The 19,220-nt window shown below is 35.2% G+C and overlaps 1 protein-coding gene across 6 annotated transcripts in view; it reads right to left on the minus strand.

Annotated features, from left to right (window-relative positions):
• Positions 1 to 19,220, minus strand: part of LOC138694530 (band 7 protein AGAP004871) — a 292,166-nt gene that overhangs the window by 97,448 nt on the left and 175,498 nt on the right. The window lies entirely within an intron of this gene.

Genomic DNA, 19,220 nt, shown 5'->3' on the forward strand with positions numbered 1-19,220 from the left:
TAACCTTATTCTCTAGAATCGGTGATGTTCCTGAGCGAGGTTCACTTTCAAGGCTAAGGTTCCTGCTGTAGAATAGCTTAAACCAGTTTGACTCCAAAAATTATGTGTAGATCATTTGTAGGAAAACACTCCAGATGATTTATTATTATTACTATTACTATTACTATTACTATTACTACTATTATTATTATTATTATTATTATTATTATTATTATTATTATTATTATTATTATTATTATTTATCTTACACATATCTTGGTTTTTTGATTTCATCAGAGATTGTTACAGTTAAAAAATCTAGTGACAATTCATGAAGTCCCTCTTCAGTATACATGTCAATATTTGTAAAATAATTAATATTTGAATATATGACATCCATTCATTCAGAATTTTATACCCAAGAGCAAGTCTTTCACTGCAAACCTAGCATTCTAAAATCCACTCTATTTTCCGACTTCTTTTCAGTCTCGGCATACGATCCATATATCTTAATGAGTTCGGTGATAGTTCTCACAAAGAATATTCATCCAAATGAAATTTGACCCATGGACGATTGACGTACCGGAGAATGCACCCAAATAAATTGGCCCAAGAGAAAATTATGACAAAGAAAATTCACATATATTAATTTTTGTTATTTTTTAGTTGATAATGCAATAATTTAGGTGGAACGAAGTTTTGAATGGTTTACATATCTCCTGAAAAACTTTAGGCTTATTTTATTGCAGAAACCGAGTCTTGGATGAATTTCTTCAGATTTGAATGTTGTAACCATAGGCGCGCAAATATTCAACGTCACGTTCTTGGTATTTGAATTCATCATACCATTGTGAAATATTTTGCAGCCTTATATTTAAGCTTTTATGTTTTCGTTTTTGTAGTTCTGTTACTCTTCGTCCTAGATCCAACTCTTGGATCATTGTGTCAACATCGGATTGCTCTTTCTTTAAATAATGTATGGATTTTTATATTGTGGGATGTTTCTTACACACAATTCTATGCTTCTGTGTTGTTATTCGTGCGTGGTTCATTCGATCTAGCTGCTTTGAACTTATTCCATGTGAGAAGGATATTGAGCATCTGCAGCAGGCCCACGGCCTCTTGCAGTAATCTAATGTAGGTGGAAAAGAATTGCTAAAAATATATTTACTACGAAATGAACTAAACTTTATCGCAATGGGTGAATTTTTCGTGAGTGAGGGTGAGAATGAAAATCGTTGGGTGTAATCACTTTGGGCGAATATTCTTGGGCGAATTTTTTTGAGTGAATATTCTGTTGGCCAACTTGCATTGTGCGGACTAGCCTGGTTCGATCTTAATGTCGTTTATCATTTGATATCTTCTTCTTTTTCGAACTTTTCTCCCTTTCACCATTTCTTTCAGCGCAGCCTTCATTAGGCTGTCTCTCCTTAGCCAGCGGTCCAACCAATTTCTTTTTCTCTTTCTGATCATTTTTAGCATTATTCTTCCTTCACTCACTCTTTCTAGCACAGCTTCATTTCTTATTCTGCTTGTCCATTTCACACGCTCTATTTTCCTCCATATCTATGAATATCAATTTTGTAAATTATTGTTAAGTAGCCTATTTGTTCTCAGAACATCTATTTTTCTAGACTGTTGTGTTTAAGTTGTTTAAATTCTAACAGTGATATCTGTACATTAGAGTGGAGTGAAAATATGAAGTTTATTGAATCAAAATGTAATACCAGGGAAAAGTTGTGGTGTGATATAAAGAACAATGCAAAATATATTTTCTCTAGCTTATTATTTAGAGGTGCCCCAAGAGCACCATATTTTGAAATTTTCACAAAATTTGGAGGTTCAGATTTTTTAGTGGGAGAACATTCTCCAGTGGTTTAATCTGAACAGGATACCAGGAAAATGCTTAAAAAAATACATGTTAGAAGACTCTGCATATTTTGGTCTCCTGTTATTTCATCTTGAAGTGTCACAGAAACCTCAATTTATAAAAAAAAATTGGGCATAATCACAAAACTATTAGGTATGATATAATTAATACAATTAATGAAAATTCATTCTTCTTATGTTGCAGGGTATTTAAATCAGAACAATGGCTCTAATTAGTACAAGAAATCTGACCTTCTACCCTGTATTCGGAATGCCGGAGGGGTTGAACCCATCACAATTACCTACATATCATGATGTAATGAAATATTATCTATGGTCAAAAATTAATTAAAACCTGACTTTAAATCAAAAGAACCTGCTGTTGGAGAGATGTCAGAAAGAGTTGCTATGAAAAGTAAGAAAATTTAAAAGACATCTATTCCGACAGTCAGTCAGTCATACAAAAATAGTACAACTGGTTCTTGTTTACCATGATGAATGCAAAAAAAAAATACTGTATACTGAAACCCCAATTTAGAGTCTTCCAAATAAAGTTTAAATATGTGATCTTACAGCAATTCACTAGCTACATAATGAAAAACAAAATAATAGAACTAATATAGAAAAAGGCAAAAAAATTATGATTTTAAGAAACTTCAAAGTCTTTGGGGCACCTCAAAAATTCAATATAGAGACTCCATATTTTTTACATTCCTCAATTAAGTGAAAAGACAGATTTTTGCGACTATTACATTTAGAAAAAAAAAAGATTAAAAAAAAACAATTTCATGCATAGATTCACTCCACCCTACTGCACATTTCAGTAATTTTCACACTTTCCTAATAAAATTTATCTTCAGGCAAGGTTATACCGTTAATTTCATGTGATATTTCTTAAATTATTAAAAATAAACTGCATAGGTTGCTTACTAAGATAATCATAACATAAAAATGTTTATGTTACATTTCTCTAAGTGGGATATACTCCATGCCAATGAATTCCCGAAGTCCGACTGTAGATTTTTAAATTTTGATAGACTGCTCTCTCGTAACAATTCTGTTGTGTTGAATGATATTGACTTTCTTCTGCTCAATTCCTCTAATTATTCTTCGATATACCATCCACAGATTCTGTTTCTTTAAGGGATAAGTTTTCCTATTCTTTAACCTGCAAGACGGTGTATAGACCAGGCCTGCAGAACTCGCAAAGTAGGGGAACTATGACGTCAGCCTCACTCCACTTCTATTGGGGATGATCGGCTTCCGCCCCGAAAATGAATGTTGATGCAGCCGAGCGTAACTAGAACGTCGTGACCGCACAGGTAGAAAAGGTGGGTGGGGTAAAAGAGGGGAGGAAAGCAGTCGCTCTCAAGAGCTACAGTTCTGCAGGCCTGGTATAGACTGCAACTTCTAAGAAGTCGAGTTAGATCATTCGGAAAGACTGGAATTTAGAGAATCAGAGATTTCTTTGTCCTCACTTCAGCCAAGCACGTACCCAGCAAGACAGCTTCTTCTCTAAGAGCGAAGGTAGTGGAAACGTGACTTGTGCTCCACATATTGATAAGCCCAATCGGTTCTCCTTGTGTGCGGTCTCACGGAACACTGCCTGGGCCGATTATTTCGCAACAATGGTTTGTCACCACTCTCAAAGAGAGCGTTCACCCTGTGACCGAGTTTCGCTCGCTCACAAATAGCAGTTAACCCTTTGGATGCCAGTGCTTTCAAATCCTGTGATTAAAAATCTTACAATTCGGTGTAATGCGTAAATTTAAAATTTAATTTTATTGTTGTTACTGTCGTCCCTATTGTTATCATTTTATTGTTAATATGAGTGTTATAATTGTCATTATTATCATTACTTGCTATCATACTTGAGTAATTTTTATATATTAAGAAAAGTAAATTCATCAGAATTTCAACACTATCTAAAGTACTTCACAATAACTATTAATTATATCCGTATTTGTATACTACGGTATATCTTAACACATCTGTAGCTTTATCATTTGGAAACATGTCACCTAAAAGATCAGGAGGCTATTCCTAACATTTTTAATACAGAGCGATCCAAAAGTCGAGCCAAATTTTAATAATACGTTCACATATATCTATAAAGATGAATTTATTGCGTTTACTTACATCAGTTTTCACACGAGTTACATCATTTTTCACAACATATGTTGAAAATGGTACCCTAGTTCAGTAATGCATGTATGAACTCTTTTTACCATGTTTGCGGCCACTTTTTGGAGCACGCGTACACCGATGTGTTTAATCTCTGTTATGTTCCTCTTTAGTGCCTCCAGAGTGTGCGACCTGTTTTTGTATACACTTCCTTGAAGATAACACCATAGAAAGAAATCTGGGGAAGTCAAATCGGGGGAACGTGGAGGCCATAATCCTTGAGAAATAATACGCTCACCAAAAAAACTAGCTCAAAAAGTGAATGGTTTCATTAGGTGTGTGACATGTGGCACTGTTCTGCTGGAACCAACAATCATATTTATCATTCTCAAGAATCGCTGATCCATATTCTCTCAAACGGGCGATTAATCTCGTTATGTTCGAATTGTTAGGCACTGTCACATCCAAATAATTCCTACAAAATTCGTCTACAACAACTGAAAAAATAATGTTCAACAATGAAAACTCGTTCCTCTTGGGAAAACGACATGTTTGCCCAGCAATACACGAAGAACTACTGCAAGTGTCAGTGTATACATACGCATCACAATGACGTCTAGGTTTGTTGCTGTTAATACCCATGATGCTATCTAGTGGTAGCCGATAGCACTTTCCAACTGCACTACTCAATATAGACACTATGATTTTAATGTGCGCGACTTTTGGATCGCTCTGTATGATCACTAAGGTTCGTAGCTGTATCAGGATAGGCATCCTTGGTCAGTGCGTTTTGTTTACAAACATTAACTAGTTGTCGCGTGTCCCCTAGCCGAGAGTAGTGACGACGTATATTCAGTTCTTATCGGCTGTACTGTCCATTCAATTATGTTTTAGATATGGGGTGGAGAGCACTCTTCCCAGCAGGTAGAGTTTTAGCTAGTGGAAGGGGGTAGTGTTTACTTAGTCTGAAGCAAGTCAAGGCCCTATTATATACAGCCTTATCCGAACTTTAAAGATTGCTAATACAACTTTAAGATAGGACAGACCTTCCCTGAATATTTCGGCTTTGTTTACCTGCCATCATCATTTCTCCATTGCTTCTTTATTGTTACATAATTATCTCATCAATCATCTTCGTAGTTTCAAAAGGGTTTGAAAGCAAAATGCTCCTAACAACAACAACTTGTAACATGGACTCCAACCCAGTATCAAGTCCTTAATTAAAAATACCCAGATTGCGTTATAACATCTATGCTAGGATAACTCCAGGATCTTTAAAAGAAGGTAGAGAATTAGGGCCTAACTTTGAATTCCATCAAAATAATAGCAGACAATGTTTACTACATCTGAAAGGCGGTCTGTGGTTTCAAGAATTCATAAAACATTTACGAGTATACAGTATATCGAACTGCAAGAAAAGATTTTTTCCATTAAAAATATAGTATTAAATACATTTTTGTAAAACAATCCACGCGAATGTTAACAATAGAAAACTTCATAAATAGACGTGGGCTATTCAGAATTCGTAATTACAAAGAGGAAGGGAACTTACAGAAGGCACTCTTGGCCATTATTAATATTATTTTACTATCATTATTTTATCATTATTATTTTTTGTGATATTTGGATATATACAGTATTAAATTTAATTCACTGGAATATGCTTGCTATTATTCGGTTGAGAAGCTTTTGTCATCTAGTCTGCTTTCAAAAAAACTGAAAGTTAGAATTTATAAAACAGTTATAGGCTATTATGGTTGTTCTGTATAGTCGTGAAGCTGGGACTCTCACTTTGAGAGAGGAACAAAGATTAAGAGTGTTTGAAAATGAGGTGCTTAGGAAAATATTGGGACTAAGAGTGATGGAGTTACAAGAGAATGGAGAAAGTCACACAACGCAGAACTGCATGCATTGTATTCATCACCTAACGTAATTAGAAACATTAAATCCAGACGTTTGAGATGGACAGGGCATGTAGCACGTATGGGTGAATCTGGGCGAGACGTAGATGAGAGGATAATATTAAAATGAATTTGAGGGAGTTGGAATATGCTAGGGAATGGATTAATCTTGCTCAGGATAGGGACTAATGGCGGGCTTATGTGAGAGCGGAAATGAACCACCAGGTTCTCTAAAAGTTATTTGTAAATAAGGAATCTCCTGCAAGGTTGTCACAGTCTTAGTCTATCAAACATCACGCTTTACCGTCTCTGGTTAGTTTTATGCTCGCTAAAAGAATTTGGATGATGACAGAATTACTCGTTCATTGTTAAGGGTGAAAGAAAATTATGCTACTCTATTACTAAAAATTAAAGAAAAAATACTCATCAGTGATACTAATTATACAGGAACGAAAGTGACATAGCTGCTGAATTAATGTTTTCGGCAGGTACTACACAACTCTTATTAATGGTTACAAACCACAATTTTAAGCCCGAACACAGAAGAATAATTCTTTTCACTAATATAATAGAACTGAGGATCCCAATCACGAACAGTATGTTTTATAAATATGACGAAAATTATATAAATTTTTGTTTCAAAATTCCTTCGAAATACATGTAGTCGCTGCAGGTAGAAAAACTACCACCAATATTACTATGCCTACTATTACTGTTAACATATACCATATCCCAGACTTCCTTACGATGACGAGTTCTGAAGAAAAATTCTAGTTATCAAACCTGAATGTTATGATTTAATATCTGTGATGTTCTGAAATTACAAGCTCTAACAATAAGGTACCGCACAAGACATGAAAGAATCTCCTACTCTATCCAAATTACCAAACAGGCGGTCTTTCAAGAGCTTTGGGGATACCAACTGCATAATGGAACCTACAAATAGTTTGTTTCATAGAAACAAAATCATTTTCACAAATCAGATTACGTTAGATAACTGACATTTTTTATTTAAAGTCAATGAAACATTTACAGTATCAATACAACTAAAATGCTTTCCAAACTGTAACCGTTAAAAAAATCAGTAAACAGGAAACCTTAGATTGAATTTCAACATTTCCACATGATCAGGAATTATTCAAACCCATGGTTAGAATGTACGATATACAAGTATGTATGTATGTGTGTGTATTTATTCACCCTTAAATTGACTATGTATTCTATAGGATGCAAATTTTAATAGATTATATGCTATAATTTTAATATAATAGTAAAAAAATGGTAGGAAAATTAAAATTTCACAATACTATAATAATGTACAACATACAAAAATATGGACATTGCGATAGTTGTTTTCTTTGCGATCCGACAGGATTTAATAAACTAGTGTGAGAAATGAAGCTTTGCCAAGTTAAGGGTTAACACTACAATTTCATATACACAATGTGGCAGTGATATATAATATACAATAATAACATTACAATAATTATTATTATTTTGAATAAATTTTATTCAGCTTCCTCCAAGTGAAGGCTCCCTAGAAGACAAAGCTTACAAATTGCTACTATAGTAGCTTACAAAAAAATGAATGGTCCCCTAAACGCCAGCAATCCGCATAAATTAGGAAAATTTCTTTTTAGAGTTAAAATTAGATGGGAAGAGAAAGTCAAAGCTCTAGAATTATAAATGTTGAGTTGTCGGACACGATAGGAAACTACGAAGAGTAGTCAGTGAAGTTAACAGAATAATTTTTAAGAGATTGAGTATAGAAATGAAAAAGTTAAAGTAAGAGTTTTAAATACAAGACCTTCACTTATTATTAGTTTATTAGTTTATTATTATTATTATTACTTATTTATTTACTTACAAATGGCTTTTAAGGAACCCGAAGGTTCATTGCCGCCCTCACATAAACCCGCCATCGGTCCCTATCCTGTGCAAGATTAATCCAGTCTCTATCATCATATCCCACCTCCCTCAAATCCATTTTAATATTATCCTCCCATCTACGTCTCGACCTCCCTAAAGGTATTTTTCCCTCCGGTCTCCCAACTAACACTCTATATGCATTTCTGGATTCGCCCATACGTGCTACATGCCCTGCCCTTCTCAAACGTCTGGATTTAAGGTTTCTAATTATGTCAGGTGAAGAATACAATGCGTGCAGTTCTGCGTTGTGTAACTTTCTCCATTCTCCTGTAACTTCATCCCGCTTAGCCCCAAATATTTTCCTAAGCACCTTATTCTCAAACACCCTTAACCTATGTTCCTCTCCCAGAGTGAGAGTCCAAGTTTCGCAACCATACAGAACAACCGGTAATATAACTGTTTTATAAATTCTAACTTTCAGATTTTTTGACAGCAGACTAGATGATAAAAGCTTCTCAACCGAATAATAACACGCATTTCCCATATTTATTTTGCGTTTAATTTCCTCCCGAGTGCCATTTATATTTGTTATTGTTGCTCCAAGATATTTGAATTTTTCCACCTCTTCGAAGGATAAATCTCCAATTTTTATATTTCCATTTCGTACAATATTCTGGTCACGAGACATAATCATATACTTTGTCTTTTCGGGATTTACTTCCAAACCGATCGCTTTACTTGCTTCCAGTAAAATTCCCGTGTTTGTGGATTTTCTCCTAACATATTCAAGTCATCCGCATAGACAAGAAGCTGATGTAACCCGTTCAATTCCAAACCCTGCCTGTTATCCTGAACTCTCCTAATGGCATATTCTAAAGCGAAGTTAAAAAGTAAAGGTGATAGTGCATCTCCCTGCTTTAGCCCGCAGTGAATTGGAAAAGCATCAGATAGAAACTGGCCTATACGGACTCTGCTGTATGTTTCACTGAGACACATTTTAATTAATCGAACTAGTTTGTTGGGAATACCAAATTCAAGAAGAATATCATATAATACTTCCCTCTTAACCGAGTCATATGTCTTTTTGAAATCTATGAATAACTGATGCACTGTACCCTTATACTCCCATTTTTTCTCCATTATCTGTCGAATACAAAATATCAGGTCAATAGTTGATCTATTACGCCTAAAACCGCACTGATGATCCACAATAACTTCATCTACGTACGGAGTTAATCTTCTCAAAAGAATATTGGACAAAATTTTGTACGACGTCAACAAAAGTGATATTCCTCGAAAGTTACTACAGTTGATTTTGTCCCCCTTCTTAAAAATAGGTACGATTATGGACTCCTTCCATTGTTCTGGTACAATTTCCCTTTCCCAAATAGCAAGTACAAGTTTATAAATTTCGCTATATAATGCATTTCCACCCTGTTGTATTAATTCTGCTGGAATTTGATCGATACCTGGAGACTTGTACTTTTTCAGATTTTCTATCGCAATTTCGACTTATGAAAGCGAGGGTTCGGGTATAAATGGCTCAGCAGTTAGTATTTCAATTTCGTTCCCGATCATTTCTATCTGGCCTATGTACATTTAGTAGTTGCGCAAAATAGTTTTTCCATCTGTTTAGGACTGATGGAGAGTCTGCAAGCAAGTCACCATTCTCATCCTTGATCACGTTTACCCTTGGCTGATATCCGTTCTTAAATTCCTTTATACCCTTATATAAATCTCGAATGTTTTTATTCTTACTATTTGTTTCTACCTCATTCAGTTTTTCCTTCAAGTAACCTCTCTTTTTATTCCTAAGTGTACAACTTGCTTCCCGTCTTTCATTGAAATAATTATCTCTCTTCTCCTCAACTGGATCCTGTAAGAATTTCAATTTTACCTGTTTCCTTCTTTTTACTGCAATGCAACAATCTTCATCAAACCACGGTTTCTTTTTCTTAGTTTCATAATAACCTATGCTCTGCTCAGCTGCAATTTTGATACTATCTCTGATATTTTCCCACACGCTGTTAACATCTAATTCTTTCTCAACTTCGTTGGAACTTTCTAAAGTGGCAAACCTATTCGAAATTTCGACCAGATAATTTTGCTTAGTTTCCTCTTCCTTTAATTTCAAAATATTGAATTTAGTAATATTAACTTGTTGCTCTACTCGCTTGGCTACTGATAGTCTTTCTCTTAATTCTCCAATTACCAAATAATGGTCAGAATTACAGTCTGCACCCCTGAAAGTTCGAATGTCTACTATACTAGTATGTCTCCGTTTATCTATCAAGATGTGATCTTATAATAATAATAATAATAATAATAATAATAATAATAATAATAATAATAATAATAATAATAATAATAATAATAATGCTTGTTACGAATCCCTACAATAAGCCTCGGAATAGGACTGATTCTCTGGCACGACCACAGCAAAGGAATAAGGTTTTGAGATTTGGCACTTGGAACGTAACTAGTCTTTATAGAACAGGAGGGGTAACATTAGTAGCTAAAGAACTAGCTAGATATAGAATAGACTTCGTGGGAGTACAAGAGGTTAGGTTAGATGAGAATGGTATATCACAAATAGGAGATTACTTGTTGTAGTATGGGGAAGGAAACAATAATCACCAATTAGGGATAATTAGCTAATAATAATATTATTATTATTATTGTGTATAGAGGATACTTATAGGTTCAATGTAATATTTGTATAGAGAGTGATGGCGGATTAAGAACTGGAACACATGTAATCCGCCATAACGTGAACAAAGATTGATGAAATAAATAAATAAATAAATAAAATTTGCAATAATTACAGTAATAAAATGAAATAAACGTCAATTTAATTATAACTATAAATAAATATATGCAATAAACCTAGGACTATAAATAAACAAAAACTATGCTATAATAATGCCTTCAATAACCAAAAGTAAACCTAACTTATAAGTACTTCTATTAAACCCAACTATTAGCAACTTAAGTAATTACACATCACCTTAATTAATTACATATCAGTTTAATTACATATCAACTTAATTAATTACATGACACAACTTAGATAATTACACTGCAACTACAATTACATTTTCAGTATAATCTTCTCAACCGTTCCTTAAATGTATTGATTTTGAGAGGACCACCCTGAAAGATTGCCGCAGGTAAGCTGTTCCAGTCTACTATTGTTCGGTTAACGAAGGAAAATTTTGCCACGTCCGTTCTTTGTTTTCTGCATTTAACCTTCCTAATATGATCAGCCCTGCCTAAGTATGATGGTGTCACTAATCTAGCATTGATGTCTGTCCATGCTTTGTGTCCCATTTTTGCCTTAAATAATTCGGTCAGTCTGGTTTTTCGTCGCCTTGATTTGAGAAATTCTCACCTTAAGTCTTTTATTATCTCTTTACTATGTCCCTTTCCCATTTTGACATATTTTGCTGCCCTGCGTTGGACCTTTTCTATTGAATCGATTTGGTTTTGTCTGTACGGATCCCAACCTACTGTTCCATATTCCATATTGGGCGAACAAGGGTTTTGTACGCTAATTTTTTGTATAGTGTAATTCAATTAAGCATTCAGAATAAAAGACTTTGATGTCGTAAATCATGCTAATGACTGCTAGCACAGTGACAGAAGTATGAGACAAAGACTACCAATGGCTGACATGAGAACGGTTGAAGGTCACATAGCGACAGATCGTTAAGTTACGTAATGTTTGAATTCTTAAGTGTAAAAAGGAAATATCTGAGAAAACTCGCATACTAACTTATGTTGTCTATTTTTGATCTCCAGGAACAAGGACCAGGCAGGGGTGGAATTGAGAATCATTCAGTTTTAATTAATAAACAGGTACTATAAAAATACCAAAAATAAAATACCTGGAAAATGCTCTAATATTATCCTTCGAAACACGAGCGACACTGCAGGAAAGATATGTCAAATTTATCTTCAAACGGAAAACAAAAAATATTTAATTAGAGATTACGAACACAGTGTGCATAACTTCAGTCAGAACCTGAATCGCTGACGAAGACACCTACACTCCCATCTACAGCCAGCTAGTAAGACATGTCCAAAGTTATTTTCAATACAGCCTTGCTTTGAATTTCTGAGGGTGCCAGAGTTTAACACGGCTCTTGCATATTTTAAAACTCCTCTGTCGTCCTTGGCTCATCTCGCATGACAAGTTTCAATCAAGAATAAAAAGTTCCATCACAACCAAATTAGACAAGTTTTCTGCTTGTCAGAAGTCTTCAAGGCTTCCTTTCCTGAGCTCACCAAGTTCAGACCGTTTTCTTAAGCAACCCTTATATTTAATTACGTCGCTCAAGTTCTAAATAGTCCCAACAGAGTTCAGGAATCTCTGAAATACTGTGTGAAGTATTACGATAGGCTATATTAATATTGAAAATAGTACATACAGAAATTTCGACTGCTATTAAGTTTATGTTAGTTAATACAGGTTCTCCGAAAGGTAGAGAGATCTAGGAAATTGTATGAAAATAAGTACTTATAATCAAGTTAACGTATTTTCAACAACTAATTCCATGCTCATTTTGTTTACGGTGATTAAGATTTCACTGTGCATCAGATAGTTCAAAAGAAGTCCAAAGTACCGAGTTAGGGAAGTTTTTTCTACTACAAAATTTCAACATATATTTTATATACATTTATATCTTGACAGTTCCGCGCCGTGGCGTCGCGGTATAAGGCATCCTGCCTAAGACTCGCGTTACGGAATGCGCGCTGGTTCGAGTCCTTATGGGAGAAGAAATTTTCTCATGAAATTTCGTCCAGTGTATGGGACCGGTGCCCACCCAGCATCGTGATGCACTTGGGAAGCTACAATAGGTTGCGAATGCCAGCTATAACGGCTGGGGGGATCATCGTGCTAACCACACGATACCTCCATTCTGGTTGGATGATCGTCCACCTCTGCTTCGACATGTGGGCATGAGGCCAGCAGCCGGCTGGTCGGTCTAGGCCAGCTATGGGGACTATAAGCAAAGTAGGGAGGGAACGTTCCTACCCACCCCACATTCGTTTGATTGACAGGCGAGGGGTAAAGCAGCTGTTTTGCTAAGGCAAGTGCAGTGGTGGATTCGACACACCTTGCGCATCAGTTATTTCTCCGCTCTTATTTCTTGTTTCAAAATCTTTACAGTATTTTGTTTATAGGAAGTAAACGTATCATACAATAATAAATTATGACGGCCACCTACTGTCATTAGGCAAATTATACATTTTTCAATTGTATAACTACTCCTTTATTGTGTGCACAAAAAATTCTTGAACTGCCTTGTGATCGACATAATAAAGTATTTCTTTTTTAAAAACAATAGAGAAAAAAGCAAAGCTCCATTGTCATTTAACTGCACAATATATTAAAAGATACAATGCTCAACATAATAAATTGTTTCTTTTTAAATCTAATAAAGTAACTAAGCTCCATTGCCATTTAACTTGAAAACATATTAAACACAATATAATGATCAACAAAATCAATTGTTTCTTTTTATAAATACTAAAGAAAGTAAAACTAAGCTCCACTGGCATTTAACTTTAAAACATATTAAACAAAATACATAAGATATGAATGAAACTAAATACTACTGTAGGCCTATACTGCTGGTTTTCATTTTTTTGTTGTTGATTGCCCTCGAAATTTCTTGTTATTAACTAAAAAGGATATATTTGACTCTAAAATAGAACAACTCAACCGTAATACTGAAATTAATGCATGTCTGTGATCCTAGACCTGGAGATACTTTTGGTAATATTCATTTTGAAAAGAAAAACAGCTCACAACAGTAAGTTGAGCCAAACATAGATACCATAGGCATTGCAAATGTGCGCAGATTAGGGAATTGCTTCTCTGTTAGGTAATCCATTTTTTCCTAAACACTTTAGTGGCGTGCTCTTTTGCATCTCTATAGTGGCTCTGATGCTTGGGTAACATCAAATACAAATGGATTATTGAACAGACACATCTCCATGTCCATTGCAGTTCTTCTGAAAATCTTTCTTGGAAAGAGAACGCATCAAGTAGGCCTAATATGCACTCAAAGTTTTAAATAAGTTCAGTTCCAGATACTACTTAATAAAATAACAAGTATCTAAATCCTGAAAATACCATAAACATATCTTGTTTTGTATCTTTTCACAAATATTACGAAAATAGCTTTTAAAATTGTAAATAAATACTTGTAAGATCACCGAAGTCAGCTTTAGCCTATGCTTCCGATTAAAGTGGCGTTTAATATTGAAGCGTTTATATGCGCAATTTTAAACCCACATATTAAGCAACAGACTTTCTTCTTTTTGTAAGTAACAAAAAATTCTTTCTGCCGCTCTTCCTGAAACTGACGTCCCGAGATCGAAGCCATACCCACCACTGAATGAAGCGTGTCTAGAGAAGCACCAGGCGGAGGAGAGAGTCGGTAGAGTGGGGTAAGGCGGCTTTGAGTGCAGTGGCCCTTCGGAGCCATTTTTCCCCATGGTTGGTCTAGGCCCTTCACGGGCTGTAGCGCCACGGATTATTATTATTATTATTATTATTATTATTATTATTATTATTATATCTTGACAGAAAGATGAAATTTGGCCAGAGCCATCAGAATATTCCTTTCTTCTTCTTCTTCTTCTTCTTCTTCTTCTTCTTCTTCTTCTTCTTCTTCTTTTTTAAGTCTGGAAATAGTGTTCTATACAATTCTGTTGGGGATAACTAGCTTCAAGAAGACTTCAAATAGCAATTCAGCAATTCTACCAGTGTGCATATTGAAGATTACACACGGTTTTCCATGCACTTATGAGTACATTAATGAAGCAAATAGGCCATTTCATGTAAAATTGCCACTGTTAGCCACTCGTTCTATGGTATTCGATCGTCTATATTTCTTTTTAATAGTCTTTATCCAAAATATAGCATGAACAACTATCTGAATCATATTTTATTATTTATTCGGTTACATTTCTTTAATTTTATTATGTGTTAATTGAGTATTCGGTTTAATACAGTGCAATGGGATTGGATTTCCTTTTTTTCAACCGACTGTTTTAAGTTTCCAAATTTAAGCCATACCGTGCCCACATCTATGATTATTATAGTTGCCTTAAGAATCCTCTGAATTTGTGTATAAGCTCCTGGTACAGTAGAGCGTCTCGTTTAGGCACAGTGAAAACGTAAAAAAAGTGGAGGTAACGTGTGGGGTGGGGGAGGAAGAGCCTAACGATAAACACGAGGGATGCACAAAATTTTAGTTACAACATTTATGATGAACCATTAATTGAAATTATATTTTACAAAACACACAAAGCAAATGAACATAAATTGCATAACGTTGCCATATACACATTTTAACAAACAACAATTTATTGTAATGCTGAAATAATTCAATATAACAAATCAAATTTTGCTACTTATATGATGTTGCTTTCAAGCAGCATTTTTTACGGTCATGAATTTCATTCTCTGTATGACTAAAATAATATCACCGTCTTCTGTGGCCGAATTAACAAAACTACAGTTTATTGGTCTGAAGTGACAACACTATTTCCTAAACATAATTATCCCTTCTCAAAGTTAAATTTATTCAAGTACTGTACCTCAATAAATTGAACTTTGAGAATGGATAATATTGTATTTAGCAAATAGTGTTGTCACTTCAGATCAATATACTGTAGTTTTGTTAATTCGGCCACAGAAGACGGTGATATGTTAGTAATACAGAGAATGAAATTCGTGACCATAAAAAACGCTGCTTGAAAGCAACATCATATAAGTAGCAAAATTTGATTTGTTATATTGAATTATTTCAACGTTACTTGTTTGTTAAAATATGTATTCTTTTGTTTTGTGTGTTTTTGGAAAATGTAATTTCAATTAATGTTCCGCCATAAGTGTTGTAACTAAAACCTTGTGCATCCCTCGTGTTTATCGTACAGCTCGTCCTTCCCCCACACGTTACCTGCATTTCGTTTACGTTTTCACTATGGCTAAACGAGACGCTCTACTGTATATTGTATTATACTGGCTTTCGAAGATTCCAGTTTATATTTATTTATAATATACGAGTATATACAATAAATTATTTACATAGTGGAAGTCACTAGCATAGCTTTAGTTGTGAGTTATCTTAGATTGCGCTCAAGCCAGCGTTCGAATCTCCCTTCAGTTGATTACCAGGTTGAACGCATTTCCGACATTTTACCTAGTGTAAAGCGAATGTCAGGTATCATCTGGCTCATCTCACAGAATAGCATTTCACTATCACTAATTCCACTATAAACCTTCAAGACATGCAGTGTGTTTCAAAGAAAGCACATTGTTTGCGATACCTCATAGAAAAGGAAAACAAAATAAGTAAAGCAGACAACATGGCGGGAAAGAAAAGAGAAAGATAGAAGAAGAAAGATAAGAGGAAGAAGACTGGAAGAAAAGAAGATATCAAGAGTGCAAAAAATAAGAAGAAAAAAGATAACAAAAATGTAAGAACACGTCATAAAATAAAACTTAGAGAAAAAGAAGGAAATAAATGGGAAGTAATTGAAAAAAGGAAATGTATAAGAAGGTACAGGAAAGAATATGAAAATAAATTAAACGAAAGGATGAAGAAGAAAGTACAAAGAGAAATTGAATGAAATGGTATTACTATAAATAACAAAATAATAGGTCTATACCTACATAAAACAGAAAGAATTGGAGGATAGAAAATGAAGATATGCCTAAGTAAAAATTAAGCAAAGCAACATAAGTGAAAATATTAATTAAAGGATACTAACAAATAGAATAATTTAATGGATAGAAAAAAAAAAGAGTAATCGAAGAACGTGTAAATAAAAAGGAGAGGATTTTATTGAATATAAAATAAGTAGAGATATGACTAGAGATAAAAGAAGCGAGTCCTTGAGTGGAGATAAAATGAGCGGGTATTTGACTGAAGATGAAACGAGCCACAGGCGTAGCTCAATCGGCTAAGGTGCTTGTCTGCCGCTCGCGCGCGGGTTCGTTTCCCGCTTGGACTGATTACCTCCAGTTTTCAGAGGTTTTCCCTAATCGTAAGGCAAATGTCTGGTAATCTATGGCGAATTCTCGGCCTCATCTCGCCAAATATCTCGTTATCACAAATTCCATCGACATTAAATAACCTAGTAGTTGATAGTTATATAACCAAGTAAAAAATTTATGAAACGAACGGGTACTTGTACTTTACTGGAGATAAAACTAGGACGGATTTGACTGCAGTTAAAACAAGCGGGTCCTTAACTGAAAATAAAACGAGCAGGTACTTTACTGGAGATAAAACTGAAGAGATTTGCCTGGAGATGAAACTGGAGGGAGGGATTTGACTAGAGATAAAGCTAGAGGGAATTTGATTGGAGATGAAACGAACAGGTCCTTAACTGGACTTAAAACTAGAGGTATTTAACTGGAAATAAAACTAGAGGGGATTCGGCTGGAGATCGAGCGGGTACTTGACTGGAGTTAAAACTAGAGAATGAAGAATGGGTAGAACGGAGAAAAATTCTCTCCGGCACCGGGACCCGAACCCGGGTTTTCGGCTCTACGTGTTGACGCTTTATCCACTAAGTCACAGCGGATTCTATTTCCGATACCGGATTGAATCCCTCTCAGTTTAAGTTCTACCTCTCAGTTGCCCTTTGGAGACCTACCCTCACTTTTAACCATATGGTAATGCAGAATTCCTGCACGGAAATATATGTACGTTGATACATCATAGTAAAACTAGAGGAGATTTTGCTGGAGATAAAACTAGGAGGGACGTGACCGGAGATAAAACTATGGAAAACCTGACTGGAGATAAAACCGAGAGGATCTGACCGAAGTTAAAAGTAGAGGGGATTTGACTGCTGATAAAACGAGGATGGATTTGACTTGAAATAAAAAAGTGGGACATTGAAAATAAAACAAGGTAAGATTACCAGGAAATAAAGTGAGAGTATAGTCGACTGGAAACAAAATCAGGGGTTTAATTAGAAAAAAATGAGGGGGATTGATTTTAAATAAAATCATAGATTAATATTGTTAATGAAAGAAAAGATTATAAATTAAATGCAAGGAAATTCTGGAAATGGAAGTAAAATAAAATTAAGGCTAAATGCAGAAAATAATGAGAATAATTTAAAGGTAAATCAATGAAAAATGTTAAAAAAATAATGAATGAAAAATAAAGAGAGAATAAGATGTAAATAATTATAGAAGTCTTTGAATGAAAAAGAAAGGAAACGTGAAAAGATGAAAACCGAAAAAACAAACGTTCAGCTGAATAAAGTGATGGTATGGAATGAAATAATAAAAGAGGAACGGTATAGAAAGGGAAATAAAACGAAAAGATTGAAAGTAAAAAGAAAGATGAGGGAAAGAAGAGAGAGGAAACCTTATCCCAACAACAAACAAGAGTTGAATGCGGTGTGGCGCTACACTGAGCATTAAGCCAGTCTCGCTGCGTCGCGTGCCATTTAACTAATGAAAGGAGAGTGCAAGAGTGGATTGGCGGAACTTGAGTAAACAAGTACATCGGTGCTGCTTCCACCACCAAGCCATTACTGCTCTTAGACCTGAATTGCATTCGAACAAGTGTTGCTGAATTAATGTTCACAACTCTCCTGGCGATAGATTCCAGTGCTAATATTGTTCAAGGTCTTGCACGATAGAAACACGACTCAACGCATGGCACTTGTTAGAACTGTCTAGCACGAGCCTACAAGCAAACACGTAGCGATGCTATGCAGAGAATCTCTATTTCACTCTGTAAATCGATTCTTTTCCTATATATGAACTCCTCTAGAACCTGGAGTTATGAAGCGACCGTGCATATTTCCCGAGAAAATTAACTGATACAAATCAAAATAAATCTGGGAATACCTTCGAGCATGCGTGTATGTATCGATCTGTTGCGTTTTTCTATCGACTGGTCGACCTGCTGGGCGCTGTCATTAGGTCCTGTAAGCTTAACCTCAGTTTACACAAAAAGTTACGCTACAACTCGCAGTAATTCGCACGTTCATATCTTCATTCTGGCTCTCTTCTTTAGCTTCGTTTTATTCTTCAGCGAAACGAAGAATGTCAAATGTTTGGACCTATTAATTTCGACCACTATTATCATTCATGGAGATTAAACAGACAACCAAGAGTTACACGTCAATCAAACCTTCTTGGTAGCTCAGTCGGCAGAGCACTCGCTTACAACTTCCGCGACCCCCTACTAAAATCTCGACGATGTGGCGGAGGTTTATTTATGATGGATAAAGCTAAGGTTGTCAGATTTTTCTCGGAGTTCCACTGTTTTTCCAACAACAATCTCCACAAATCCTCTTTCTTTATATCTCGAGAAATAGGGCTCCACTTCTGTTTGCGCGACGCCGAATCGATCATCATTCATGGTGGGTGTTCCTCTCCTCTTGTCCAAAGATTTGTATAAGATAGTAGCGGTGGATAGCGGTGACTAA

The sequence above is a fragment of the Periplaneta americana genome, chromosome 2 (genome assembly GCF_040183065.1).
Source record: "Periplaneta americana isolate PAMFEO1 chromosome 2, P.americana_PAMFEO1_priV1, whole genome shotgun sequence".
Classification (NCBI taxonomy): domain Eukaryota; kingdom Metazoa; phylum Arthropoda; class Insecta; order Blattodea; family Blattidae; genus Periplaneta; species Periplaneta americana.